The sequence below is a fragment of the Neoarius graeffei genome, chromosome 1, assembly GCF_027579695.1.
Source record: "Neoarius graeffei isolate fNeoGra1 chromosome 1, fNeoGra1.pri, whole genome shotgun sequence".
Lineage (NCBI taxonomy): Eukaryota > Metazoa > Chordata > Actinopteri > Siluriformes > Ariidae > Neoarius > Neoarius graeffei.
In genome coordinates, this window is record NC_083569.1 from 27,421,223 (window position 1) to 27,430,512 (window position 9,290).

Below are 9,290 nucleotides of genomic sequence, written 5' to 3' on the forward strand. Positions count from 1 at the left end.
TAAAATCGGATGACAGGACAATACAAAGATTCACAAGAGAAGAAAAGAAGACACAAGACTGGTCCAGAAGTTTTCATGGAAAGCAGGCGATTCATTTTTCAGTCCCCCCAGGATTTCGCGGGCCTTTTTTGTGATTGTTGCAGGCTAAAATGTCTGATGTTGTGGGGGGTTTTCCAAAAAATTGCGATGAAAGTTGCGGTGTTTTTTAGGTTTTTGTTGCGGTTACATTGCGGGAGGAAGTGAAAGTTGCGAGAAATTGTTGCGTTTTTCTCTTTTTGTGATTAAAATTGAGTGATGTGTTAAATATTAAGTTATTACTGAAAAACTATTGATTAAAAAAACAAAGACACTGAGAAATGGTCCTGTAAACAACTTTACCAATATAAAAGATTACCAGGACTACAAAAATGCAGAAAAATAGGCTTTACTTATCCAAATGCACCTGTTGGTTCAAAAGTTAAAGTGCATAGAACCTCACAGCACAACATGAAGTTACCTTAAAATATAATATAAATGCCTCAGCTTTCATGTAAGAAAAAAAAAACTATTAATACTAGTACTGTGTGCAGGCAGTCTCTCCTGAAGACTAAAATAAACAATAATTATAAACTAATAAAATAAATGGCTCAGGCTTCATAAAGAAGAAAAACAATTTGAATAGAATCTCACAGTATGATGCTGAAGCTGCCTAAACAATGGAAAATAAAATACCATTTTGGTAAAATTGTTGGCATCCATTAATTTCTTGTATTAAGTAAAAAAAATAATGTAAAGTGCACACAGTCCTTCACTGTAAACATAACACACTTTCAGTAACAGAATTTAAGCCTACATCAACACTCGCACATGCTGCTTCTCTTGAACGGAAACACGGAAGTAAGCAGTGTTGCCAGATACTGCTGATGTTTTCCAGCCCAAAATATGTTCAAAACCTGCCAAAATGCACTTGAATCCCCCCCAACTGGGAGGGAAACCGCCCAATCTGGCAACACTGGAAGTAAGGTGGAAGGTAGTTTGTCAACGTCACCTCAAGACGACGCCAACGATTGGTCAAATTTGCGGGAAAGTTGCGGTGATTGGACCGCAACACCGCCCTGAATTCGCGGGGATTGGTTGAATTTGCAAATCGTAACATCCTGGAGGGTCTGATTATTGAAAATTAGGAACTGTCTTTTTAAGGGGAGCTGTTGCCTTTTGGCTTTGAAACGTTCATTTTTGATTCTTTCCAAGCAGCCTGTCCTGCCCTAACTGCCTCCTCTCAGATGAATGCAGGAAACAATAAATGTTTAAAAACTGCTCGTACTCATTTGAACGAGTCTTGTGAATAGCGGTATTTCTGCTATTCACAAATTTGTAAATGCGTTCAAAATCTGGGTCAGCCATTGTTGTTGTATTGAAGAAAGAAAGCGTGTAGAGCTAGCTGGCAACACCGATGTGGCGCGAAATTTTTAACATGGCGGCCGCCGATTCGCACATTGATGGATCATCATTTTTCCATTTTTAAAAAAGTGTACGCCTGGTCATTAACCCCCTGCCCCCCGTGTACGGTTTATACGCTCGTGATAATGATGAAAATTATGGATGACCCCTAACACTGACCACGAGGCAGTGTGTATGACCGGTAATTACTAACACTGGCCACTAGGTGGTGTGTCTCATCTCATCTCATTATCTCTAGCCGCTTTATCCTTCTACAGGGTCGCAGGCAAGCTGGAGCCTATCCCAGCTGACTACGGGCGAAAGGCAGGGTACACCCTGGACAAGTCGCCAGGTCATCACAGGGCTGACACATAGACACAGACAAACATTCACACCTACAGTCAATTTAGAGTCACCAGTTAACCTAACCTGCATGTCTTTGGACTGTGGGGGAAACCAGAGCACCCGGAGGAAACCCACGTGGACACGGGGAGAACATGCAAACTCCGCACAGAAAGGCCCTCGCCGGCCACGGGGCTTGAACCCAGATCTTCTTGCTGTGAGGCGACAGCGCCAACCACTACACCACCGTGCCACCCCCTTACTTGAGGTCTGAAGGCATTTAAAAGCAAGTAAGTACGTTACTCCAGGGCACTTCAGCCCAAGACCTAGCCTGGCAAGCCAGACTAAATGTGAATATTTAGTCTGGTCTCGGTCGTAGACATTTCCAAAGGGTGTGTGTAGGAACAACCCGTTGTCTTTCAAACTGTCTCTGTGCATATAGGCCAATGCTCTGACCAATCAGCGCAACAGTGACTGTGACGTAGTCAGAGCGACAGAAAACGGAGCCAGCTGGTAGATCAGACTTTTGCCATAGCCGGTCGGCAAAACAGCGAAAACGTCCTTCTTGAAAAGGAATGAGTGGAGAGCCTCTTCCTGCTCATGTTTCAATGAAAACTCCAAGTCTAATTCTTCTAAAACTGATTCCAAAGCAGAGTCAAACGAGTGCTGTTCTCCAGCGTCGCGCAGCCTTGTCGTCACTCCTGCAAAAGCCCGCCCAAAGAATCCAAACATAAAGCTTGCGTTGTGATTGGCAGGCAAGATTTGATGCCCGGGGTGTATTGTTGATATGGTCCGAGGCTAGACCCACTCGTAGGCAAAAATATTTTTGGCCGCTAGGGTCTAGTTTACTAGGCTACCCAAGACCAGCACACATTACCCTAACTGCATAATTTTGAACTGTGGGGTTAACAACTAGAACCACCCACATTAATACATTTTTAAAGTCTCCCTGTCAGGGAATCAAACCCCAGTCTTCCACATGATAGGCAGAGATACTGTCCACTCTACTAACAAGGATGACGTCAGTTGTTTCATTGATCAATCTAATGTAGAAACCAGCGCAGCTCAACGTGTAGAAATCACTGTATGACAGGGTTCACATGTGATTCATGAAACGTTTGTATCTTGCCAACCACAGTGTAAGAATGATTGGGCATTGATAAATGTGGTGGGTGAAAACCATTGTCATTTAAATATCACAATCCTAAATATTATCATGTCATTTATCAATCTAACGTAGAAACCAAAGCAGATCATGTGCCTCTACTCCAGATGTTTGGGGTTTTTTCATCTTAATTATTGTTTGTGTCACAATAAAACAACAGGTTTCACCTTTAAAGTGGGAGGCATGTTGTGTAAATCAAATGGTGCTACCCCCCCAAAAAAGAAAAAACCATTTTAATTCCAGCTTGTAATGCGACAAAACAGGACAAATACGAAGGGAGATGAATACTTTTGCAAGACAATGTAAGTTTGATTCTTCAGATACAAATATGTGAAAGATGAATGAATACGCATCTAAACTATTTAAAGAAGAGCCTTGCCAGTAATCAGATCTTGGCAATGACACATCTGGCTCTGTTAGAAAACCTCTGCACATCCATTAGGCCTTAGGCATTCACACTTCACTAGTTGTTGGGTTTCCTGTGGTGGCAGAAACACACAGGACCAAAACCATCAGAAAACAACTCGATGGGTTTCTTTATGTAGCCACACTCTATGCCGACTGGCCACTAGGCTGTATTTAGAACTGCTAATTAATAACATTAGGCTATATACTGAATACCGTTATTAAATCAAAAGGTGCTTCAACAAAGTATTTGTTTAAGGGTGTGCACACTTATGCAACCAGCTTATTGTACATTTTTTTATTTCTTTATGTTTTCCCTCTAACAGATTTGTTTGTTGTACAATTGAATTGTACAGGTTATAGGTCACATTAAAGGTGGGAAATGTTTTGAAATTATTTATCGTGGTCTATTTTTTTTTTACATCAGAAAAACCTATCATTTTAATGGGGTGTGTACACTTTTTACATCCACTTTTAATATTCCTGAGATGAAAGAAAGCTATCCCCGTAATGTTGTCTGCATGAGTTTCAAACGAAAGACTGGAGTCAATGATCACACTGAGGTCTTTTACTGCTGCATGTTAAGAAACAGAAAGGCCATCCAGAGTTACTATCCATCCATCCATCCATTATCTGTAGCCGCTTATCCTGTACAGGGTCGCAGGCAAGCTGGAGCCTATCCCAGCTGACTATGGGTGAGAGGCAGGGTACACCCTGGACAAGTCGCAAGGTCATCGCAGGGCTAATACATAGAGACAAATAACCATTCACACTCACACCTATGGTTAATTTAGAGTCACCAATTAGCCTAACCTGCATGTCTTTGGACTGTGTGGGAAATCAGAGCACCCAGAGGAATCCCACACAGATACGGGGAGAACATGCAAACTCCACACAGAAAGACCCTCGTCGGCCACTGGGCTCGAACTCAGGACCTTCTTGCTGTGAGGTGACAGTGCTAACCATTACACCATCATGCTGCCCCCGGAGTTACTATGTAATCAGAAAACCTACTTCTAGCTGCATGTGGTCCTAGTACAAGTACATCTGTCTTGTCAGAGTTCAGGGTGGCAGGGTAATGTAGTGGTTAGCACTGTCCCCTCATAGTAAGAAGGTTCTGGGTTTGAGCCCAGCAGCTGATGAGGGCCTTTCTGTGTGGAGTCTGCATATTCTCCCCGTGTTTGCATGGGTTTCCTCCAGGTGCTCCAGTGTCCCCCACAGTTCAAAGACATGTAGTCTTTTGGTTAACATGGGGTGGCCATGAGGTTTGGCTGAAGTGCAGTTGAGCAAGACACCTAATGCCCAACTGCTCCCTGGGTGCTGTAGCATGGCTGCCCACTGCTCTGTATGTGTGCTCATTGCTCACTTGTGTGTTTTAACTGCATCAGATGGGTTAAATCCAGAGGTTAAATTTCACTGTGTGCTTAAGTCTGTCCTTGAGTGTATGTGTGACAAATAAAGGCTTGGTTTCTTAAGGAGAAGGAAGGTAATACGCATCCAGTATCTAATTTCCTTCACACATTCCTCAATTTTATTAAACTGGTGTCTCTCATCTGGATTTGCAGAAACATACAACTGTGTGTCATCAGCATAACAAAGAAAAAAGCAGTGGGCCTCAGACAGAACCTTGTGGAACACCAAAATATATCTTAATGTGCATAGAAAAATCACCATTTACATCAACAAACTAATAGCGATCAGTTTAATAAGACCTGAGCCAGGAGAGGGCTGTTCCCTGGAAATAACATGTTCTCATCTATCAAGGAGAATGGTATGATCAGTGGTGTCAAAGGCTGCACTAAGGTCAAGCAATACAAGCAGGGAGACACAGCCCTGATCAGAGGCCAAAGTGGTGTCACATACAAAGTGGTGTCACACACACCAGAGTGGTGTCCTTTCCTGGGTGAATTCCTCACACGTAGTGTTAGGCTCCAGATCCACAGCAGTCTGACCAGGATAAAGCACTTACTGAAGACAAATGAATAAATTAAGGGATGTGCTCAGAAAACCTTATATTAACGAACAGTGTAATATTATCAAATTCAGCAAAGTCAACATAAACACAATTAACAACACAAAGCATCATTAACTACATTATCGGGATTTTAATTAATTACTTTCTTTAATGGATTTGTTGCACCACATAAGCAATATCAGATTAAACGAGGTTTGAGTTTACAATATTGTAAGTTAAGGGACTGATAACACAATCTGTAGGACTCCATCTAATCCTCAGTGGGTGGAGCGAGATGTGTAAGATACAGTTTACACAGTTTCACAGAGACAGCACTCCCATTCATATCTACTGCAAGAGACACACTCAGAACAACCATGTTACTCTTCCTCTCTGTTTTCATGGTTGTTATCAATGTTGGTAAGTCATTTAGTATTATTTTAGGTGATTTTATTTTCATAACAAAAGGTTTATTTGAAATGTTGAATGTAGATGTAGGAGGTAACAATACAGACACAGAGACAAATCCGCCATTTATACAAGAGAGATCCAAACTGTCACTCAGGAAAACCGTTACTTATCCAGCTGTTACAACAGCTGTAATTAATATCAATAAGGCTATATTAAACATGGCATACTATATACAAATATGTACCATTTTACTGTTCTTAAATTAGTACTATTGAGTGGTTATTAAAGTATATTACAATGTGTTTTCAGCAGAAGCCGTTGATGAACGCATGAAACCAGACCAAACAATCATAACTTCAACTGAAGGCAGCAAAACCACACTGAGCTGCACATATGATGAATCAGCTTTCTATCTACACTGGTATCGACAAAAACCTTAATCACGACCAGAGTTTCTTCTGATGATTCAAAAATCTACAGAGTTTGTTCCTAATCCTCACCCAGGACTATCCATCAAACTTTATAAAACTGAAAGGAAAGTAGTTTTGGAGCTCTCCTCTGCTTCAGTATCAGACTCCTCACTGTACTACTGCGCCATGGAGCCCACAGTAACAGGAAACCCAGCTACACTGTGCAAAAACCCCTTCATATGAGAAAAGTGAATTGTTTTTCTTTTTTGTCAGGAGGGGGCGCTATTTAGCTTGTTCAAGCCCTAGTAACAGAGGACGTAAAGGGAACGTTAGAATTTGGTTCTCTAAAGGTTAGGTTATAACCAAACCAAAAACTACCATTTAAAGAACGTTCCCTTTGGTTACAGCAAAAACCAAACAAAGGCTAACGTTCCTTGAACTTTTAGGGAACCACTCATATGAAACGTTAGCCAGTAGTTGCACTGCTACCACCACACAACGTTATGCTTGGCTGTTTTTTGGTTGTTCTGAGAACCAGTGCTGACAGTTTTTGTTTCCTTGATATTTTACACTAGGCCAGCCTAGTGTGACATTATTCATTAATTTCTCCTGTTCAATTTTATGGTAGGGCTAAATTGGACCAAAGTGCAAATAGAGTAAAATACAAAAAGGTATCATATTTGTTTTAAATTCAGTGAAATGGAGACATACACAAAAGTAGGTCTAACTTACAAAGAGTGCAAAGAGTACCATACAAAGTGAATTATATTGCAAGTTGCATTCCAAACGGGGTTCCCCATTCATTGTGTGTGTGGTAGGCAAGAGCCTAACATTTACACTTTGTGTTTTTTTGTCAAACATTGAAGCTTTGTATTCATTCTTAAAGTTTATTATTATTAATATTGAATAAAAAGTAACTGGGATATATCATTAATTAATTATCATTCAAATTTTAGGTAAATCATTTTAATTTGCATCTTATAAGGATTTTATAAAGGAAATAAGGACTTTGGAAGTTGGTTATACAGGTCTGATTGACCAAAGGTTTGACATTTATGCACACCAGGAACACACTGTTCATGTCCAGAGTACTGATTTGTTGTTTCATTATCTTGTGCATATCCAGTAATGCCTTATATAAATGCTATAACAATTAAAGATACATTACACAGCTCCTAGAGATTGCAAATACCTGAATGAGGATAAATCAAAACTGAGCCGGCCAAATTGTCTAGAATTTGTGTAGAATGCTAAACCACAGCAATTCATCCAATCCCGTAGGTTTTTTCTCGGGGTCCAGGTACCTTAATACAATAATACAATTAATATAATACAACTTTTTTCCCCCCATGGTGGCACGAAGGAATCAGTCCCGAGATTAATTAGGGTAATTATTATGGGTTTAACATAAAAAGCGCACTCTTCCCATGACAGCTCCTTCACTTCACGAGGGTCACCTTCCCGTATTTTTACACGAGGTTTACCAATCTTCCCGTGGCTCTTCCACGAGGTTCACCAAAAAACATCCCGTAAACAAAAGTCTACGAGGATCCCCAAAATAAAAACGTCCCGTGCCTCTACACGAGGATTACCAATAACATAACCAAAATAATAAACAACTGGGTTTTTTTCTGATACCTCCAACCAGGCGGAAGTCCAACCAATCAAACTAATCAATTAAAAGAGACCCCTTACCTGATTGGAAGGTCCCCGTACGGGCCACCAAATTGTTAGGGTTCACCCAGTTGGAAACGGTCAACTTACTTCTCGGGACCCCCGCCCTCGTACCACCTGCAGAATTCTGGGACGGAACACCGCAAAAAAACAGAGAACCAGAGATCGGTTTCACTGCTGTTTATTCACAGTATTCTCGCCAAAGATGAAAGATAACAAACACCTTTTATAACAAATTATAATCTCTCCAAATGGCTATTGTGTCTGTCGAATGTGTGTGTGTGTTTGTATGTGACCTCAGAGAGGGGTGTGTGTGTGTGTGCGTGTCTATGGGAGGGTGTGAGTAAGTGACATCATTTTGATATCTGTGTCTATGTGTGTGTGTGTGTGTGTGTGTGTGTGAGCAGGTCACATTTTAATTACATCACTGTTCTGATGGAATGTTCAGATGTATGTGTGTGTGTAAATCATAACATAATGACATATTGCTGATCATATGACATGATAGCAAGGTACAAACAGATTTTAAAGGTTATTGCCTACGTACATACGGAATTTTTCAACAAAGATATGTTATAAGAAAGTAAACAAAAAATAACAACAAACCTAAACAAAGACAGTCATAAGCAAAACATCTCATATCAAAATAAACAAAATGTTCCCAAACAATGTCCAGCCAAGACAGAAGGTCATTTTAACTGAACAGAAATTAATCCTTAATTTTGTCACCATTTTAATAAATTACTGCCTTCTTGGTCAAGAATAATACTTATATAAACCTAACAATGGCGTCAGTGTAATATGTGATTTGTGGAGCTCCGCAACATGATGAATGAAACCTAATGTGCTGAATTGCTAAATATGCTTAAGGGCTGATTAGAATGAACCTAATTGATAAACTAAATAGCTACTACAAGGACCTCGCTCAGAAACAATTTTTTAATCCTTGTTTTCTCTCATTTTATTCACTGTTATCCAGCTAGCACCTTGAGTTAACCATTCAGTGAACCTGCTAACTAAAGGAGAAGTGAACATAACACTATACAAACTAAACCAACAGGAGTTGGTAACCATACTTGCTATTTTTTCAGGTTATCCATCAATATGGAAACAGAGGAAGATAGCTGCGCTGTAATGCATTTCTATGCCAGAAAGTCTCTGAGTGAAAAGTTTGAACCAGATGGTTTACAAGACAGAATGGAACAGTGTTTGGTGCCACTACCAGAAACTCCAAACCCACGACCAGCCAAAAAGTCGAAGACACATGCCAGTGACGAGCATTATAAAGAGGCTGTGCCCATCTTGCTTTTGCTAATAATAATGGAAAGAATTGAAAAGATGCAAGAATAATCTCTCAAACGGCTGCAGTCACTTGAGGCAATGATTAAAGATAATACAAATTCCATTAAAAGTGTCACCGACGTCCTTGATTCTATGGGGAAACAGGTAGAAGACATGACAAATAAAGTCATCGCCTTACAAAGTAAAGTCCACATCTTAGAAAAAGAGA